The sequence below is a fragment of the Adiantum capillus-veneris genome, chromosome 12 (assembly GCF_014529385.1).
Source record: "Adiantum capillus-veneris isolate H3 chromosome 12, ASM1452938v2, whole genome shotgun sequence".
NCBI classification, from domain to species: Eukaryota; Viridiplantae; Streptophyta; class Polypodiopsida; order Polypodiales; family Pteridaceae; genus Adiantum; species Adiantum capillus-veneris.
Genome location: NC_140942.1, coordinates 71,922,287 through 71,928,286, shown reverse-complemented (window position 1 = coordinate 71,928,286; position 6,000 = coordinate 71,922,287).

Below are 6,000 nucleotides of genomic sequence, written 5' to 3'. Positions count from 1 at the left end.
GCTAACATTCCCCCCCTCCTCGCCTGTGTCGTCCCTTGACACAGGTTTATGGGCTGAAATAGTCCTCGAGCTGGCGGCTGGCGAGGCGGTCCTTAAGCGCATTCAGTGCCTTCTGGTATCTGATTCTTATTTCTTTATCTGGCACTTGTAGAAACTGCATGGTCACTCTGTTCTTCAGCTCTACCGCTGAGTAGCCTACAAATCTTGAGGTAAGATTATTGATCACTGGTGCAAATATCTTCGTTCACCAAGTGAAGAATCCCGTGTAGTGGTAAGCTTTCTGAAAATCCACTCCGCAAGGCTCCTGTTCATAAATGTCTCCGAGTCCCAGCCTGCGGTTGGCTTCCTTGGCCTCGGGCTTCGCATTAGGTAGGAGTTGCAACTCCACCTAATGTCCCTCTTCACTTTTGAATCTGCAGGTGAAGACTGTGGTATGATTCGGCGTGCAAAGGTAGCCACGGCGGTCTCTTTGGTTAAAGTCCTTGTTGTTTTCCTGTCCCTTGCTCTCATGGTCATTCCCTTTGTAGGCAGTCTGAGTGCCTCTACTAGTATATCTTTAGTTATGACCACTTCGACCTTGTTTCCCTGAGTGTCAGATATTTGGGCCGTTCCATCCTCTTTAATTGTGGATAAAAGCTCGTAAGCTTTCTGAAAATCCACTCCGCAAGGCTCCTGTTCATAAATGTCTCCGAGTCCCAGCCTACGGTTGGCTTCCTTGGTCTCAGGCTTCGCAACGACATCATATACTTCTTTAGGTAGGAGTTGCAACTCCACCTAATCTCCCTCTTCACTTTTGAATCTGTCGGTGAAGACTATGGTGTAGTCTTTTGAGACTTAACTCGCCATTGCTTGATTGGTGTTACGATTGGTGGAGAAGATAAGTGCTCCTTTTTCTTCCAAACCAATTTCATGCTAGATTCCTTGCTCGGAGATGCTTGTCTCTGTTTTTTAACCCTTGGAACCTTCTTTTGTTTTGTCGGTGAAGTTTTAGGCACCCAGATTTGAATCGGCTTATCCTTAAGCTGTGCTTTTGGTACCCAAATTTGCCTAACTCCTTGCATGCTACTTGCAGCATTTGCTTGTCGAGGGGATGGAGAAGATTGACTACTTCGTGGTTTGGTCTATTGATTGCTTCTTTTTCATTCCTCCTTGCTTGGTGCAATTGGAATAATGAATTGCCCTCCTTTAGGTGAAAGCTTTAGCTGATTTGTATCCCAATCTGGTACTGCTTTGTATGTTTGCATCCAGGGAATTCCAAGAATCATCATCTCATTCATGTGTTCATATGGTAAGCATACAAACTAATGAGGACATGAACATCCATGTACTATCACGTTCAAGTTGACTACTCCCAATGTTGGGGTTGGGTTCTTGTTGCACCCTTTGATTGTTGCTATTCCTGCTGTCAATGCTTGACTTGTTGCCTTCTTGTATGTGGAACTGACTGCATTTACTCTAGCTCCTGTGTCGACCAAAGCATTGGTGCTATGATTGTTGAGCTGTACTTTGATGCACAGGTCTATTACGTCTAACCAGTCATCATCTGTTGAAACTGCGTCTTTAGGTAATTCCCATTGTCGGTCATTTATTTCCAGAGTGTTGATGGAGATCGGTATCTGCTGATTTTTGAGAGTAGCTTTCTGTTTAAGTACCCGAAGCATAGCTTCCTCTTGGGCTTCATCAATAACCTATTGTCTTCCTTTGCTTGGCTGCATGCATTCTTTCCAGCAATTCATTGGTTAAACGGCATCCACTAATCCAATTAGCCATTGGCCCACCGTCTAGGGTGGACAATTTTACTGCTCCACTTAGAGATACATCTTCAATGATAAACGGACCATTTTTCTTTTTCTTAAACTTGGAAATGTGTTGCTTAAGGGAATAAACTAAAACTAAGTCCCCTTTCTTGAAGATTTTTGTGATTAAGTGAGAATCAAAAAACTGTTTTTGTTTTCGCTTTTGTGCATAGGTGTGAGCTACAGCAGTTAGCCTTTTCTCGTCTAGCTTTTCTAAGTCTTCAAGTCTTTCTGACAATTTATGTTCAGTCCATTCAAGATTCTGTGCTACCCTTAATGTCCTCAATAGAAATTCTACTGGAAGTACGGCATCAAGATCATAAACAAGGTTAAAGGGCGTAGCATTTAAAGTTGTTTTGAATGAAACTCGATAAGCCCATAGAGCAGCATGGAGATTCATTTCCCAGTCTGTTCTTCCTGAACTAACCACTTTAGTCAGCACCGAGCTAAGAATTTTATTCGTATGCTCAACTTGTTCGTTTGCCTGTGGGTGATAGGGAGTTGATTTGTTATGGATGACCATAAACTCATTAAGCAAATACTCGATTACCTCATTGAGGAAACGAGTTGTCTGATCACTGAAAATTTCTATTGGGAGTCCATATCTCGTGAATACATACTCATATAAGAATGCAGCAGTGGTTCTGGAATCGTTCTTTTGAGTTGCTTTAGCCTTGGTCCACTTGGTCAAATAGTCTGTAGCTACAATGATATATTGAGCTTGGGTTCTATAAGCAGGTGGCTGTATTGGCCCAACAAAATCTATACCCCATTTTGTGAAAGCTCTAGCACCCATCATTGGTCTTAAGGGCATGCTATCTACACGTGTTGGCATTTTTGCTCGTTGACAAGCATCACACCTTTGAACATATTCTTTGGCATTTGCAAAAAGTGTTGGCCACCGTATGCCTGCTATCAAGATTGCTCTTGCGGTTGTCTCACTAGAAAAGTGACCTCCAGCTAATTCAGCATGTGCTTGTTCTATAATTGGAATATACTCGTTTTCATTTGCACAAAGACGCAAATATTGATCTTTACCTCTCCGATACAATTGGTTCCCAATAAGAGCATAATCTCTTGCTTTAGTTTCAATTGCTCTCTGACAGGGTTTACTCATATCCTCACAAAATGTTCGGCTCGATAAGTAAGTAACTAGATAGTTACTCCACTTAGGAACATGTGACATTTGAAACAATGTTACATGAGGTATGGGTGTTTGTTTTTGACATTGAGGGAAAATCCTTTACAAAAAATCGAACATCGCTACTCATAGTCGGCCAAAATACTCCAAGTCTCAAGATTTGTTGCATAGTTTGGTCTTCCGCAAAGTGAAGTCCTACTATGGTAACATGTGCTTAACTTAGGTACTGTTCTTTTTGTTCAGGATTAATGCATGAGCAATATCCCGTCTCGATTTCTTTTGTATGGCCTACCAGCTAGTAATTGATACATAGCCGATTTGTTGGATTAATCCGATTGTGATAGGAAGTGGTATTTATGAATCCACTTGAGCTATTGTCATCAATGACACAATGTTTTTCGACCATCTAGGTATCATCTGCACGGAGAACAAATAGGCATCTGGTAGGTCATCATCTACCCCTTTAGGCGATTCTCCTGAAACAATCCTTGACAAATGATCTGCTCTTTGATGTGTAGTGCCCTCTTTTACACCACAGTAAAATCAAATTCCATAAGAATTATGAACCATCTCACTATTCTCCTTGACCAAATACAACACGGCTTGGTGGTCCACAAAGAACACAAAATTGTTGGCTAATAGGTAATGTCTATACTTTTTAGCAGCATAGATCATTCCTAATCCTTCCCTTTCGGTGGTGGTGTAATTTTTTTCCGCCATGTTCAATTGTCGGCTAGCATAAGAAATAGAATAGTCAATTTTCCCATCTCTTGGTTGGGCTAATACAACCGATAGCAAAATTGGAATCATCTACATGTACATAGAATACCTTATTCCAATATGGTGCTTTCAATATTGGAGCTAAGGTGAGAGCTTGCTCAAGCTTCATGAAGGATTCTTCACATGTCTCGGTCCATTCAAAGTGTGTAATCAAGCAATACATGGGTTTTCAATTATAGCGTACATGTAGATGAACCGTCGGTAATATCCACAATGTTCCATGAAGGCTTGTACCCCTTTGACTGTTGTTGGTCTAGGCAAATCAGCAATGACATGAATCTTCTCAATATCATTAGCTTTCTCAATATCAGTAGCTATGCCATTTTAGACGCTATATGTCCAAGAATTTTCCCTTGTCTACCCATGAATGTGCACTTTTCAGGATTTAAAAAAATCCTATAAAGTCTACATTTTTTGAATACCTTTTTGAGGTGTTCAAAATGATCAGCCCGGATTGATGAATGTACGCATAGATCATCTATATACACTTCTAAAAATTTCCTAAGATACTCTTTAAAAGCATGGCTCATCAACCTTTGAAACGTGGATGAAGCATTTGTTAACCAAAACGGCATAACCCGATAGGCAAATATACCACATTCTATTGCAAAAGCAGTTTTATGCTAATCTTTTGGGTCACCCAAAAGTTGATTATATCCCTAAAATCCATCTAAGAAGCTGTAAGCTTCTTTTCCTGCAACTCGTTCTCAAAAATGCTCAGTGATTGGAAGAGGAAAGTTGTCCCTAATGGTAGCTGCATTCACCTTTTTGAGATTAACACACACTTGTAATTTTCCATTCTTCTTGGGTACTACCACAATTGGAGACACCCAATCTGTGTGTTCTATTTCATAAATGAATTCGGCTTCCTTTAGTTCTTCAATCTCTTCTTTTATCTTCCTGGCAAATGTTTCAATATACGTGTATGGCCTTTGTCTACTTGGTTTCGCATCATCTCTCATGGGTATGGTATGTTGACAGATTTCTAGATCAACACCCTTGAGATCCTTGTAAGACCAAGTGAAGATATCTTGGTATTCCTTTAACAAGCTCAACAAGAGCTCTTCTTCTTCTTCTGTTAGGTCATTCACAATGTAAGACGGTCTGAGCTCTTCTCCTAGTTCAATCAAGTCTATCTTTTTAGCGTTTTCACGTCCTTCGTAAGACTCGCCATGTTTCCGTAGTTCCCTAACAGGTTGTTCGACTATGATTTTTCGATCTTGGAGAGTATACTTTTTGTAATGGGATGGAACACGCATTACATCCTTACCATCCTCTTACGTGGTTTCCATTCGGTTGTGTATATCTCCTTTAGAGCTTTTTTCAACTCTTGATTTTTCTTTTTCCCCTAGACTCGAGTCATGAGTGATTTCTTATCCTGTGGGTTTGCTTGAGTACCCTTCCTTGTTTTCCTCGATGTTTGAGACATTTCTGAATTTTTGTTTGAAGGATATCTACCAGTGATTTTGTCTTTGACACAATCATTTGCATCTATCTGCATCAAGAATTGTGTTCTACTGGAGACTGATGGCATAGGTCGTGTTTTCACGTTTCTGGTGTCTCTTTTTCGTCTATACCATTTTTGTCTTCTTGATTTCTGGTTTGGAAAGTCAAAAAAAATTTCCTCCCCTCCTTTTAAGAGTAGCTTAGCTCTCATATGCTCCTTTTATGACCCCGAACCTTCTGAGGTAGCTGAGTGTTCATCTAACTCATCAGTTGCATCGTAATAGAGTTCTGAAAAGACTTGTTGAGGTTTCATTAAGTCCTTGGGTTCCTCATCTTCATCTTCAATGTTGAGGATTGAAATCATTTGGATGGGAACTATGTCGTAGCCGTCCTCATTGCAAAATTGAGTAGACATAGACGTATTCACACATACATCCATGGTCACTAAAATTTGAGTCCATTCAAATAGCTCAAACAAATGCTCTGGAAAGGGTTCATGTACATAGGCTTCGTCTGTGCAGTCCCTTTCTAGGATACATTCTTCTCGTCTTAAGCTTTCGTTTTCTGAAGCTCCACACATCCAAATAGGAGTGTCTCTGTTTAACCAGAATGGAAGCTTAGTTTCAGCCGAAGAGACTGAATCAAACTCTTGTATGGGTGTTTTCAAGACATCTCTATAAGTGTGATCTTTTAGATTTACTATTGTTATAGATCCCACTTGCTTCAAGTATAGATAATTGTTTTCCCAATCTTGGATAAGTTGTACCTGTCGCATGAAAGGTCTTCCCAATATGATTTCATAGTTGAGTTTTTTCCCAAAGTCTACTATGGAAAAAG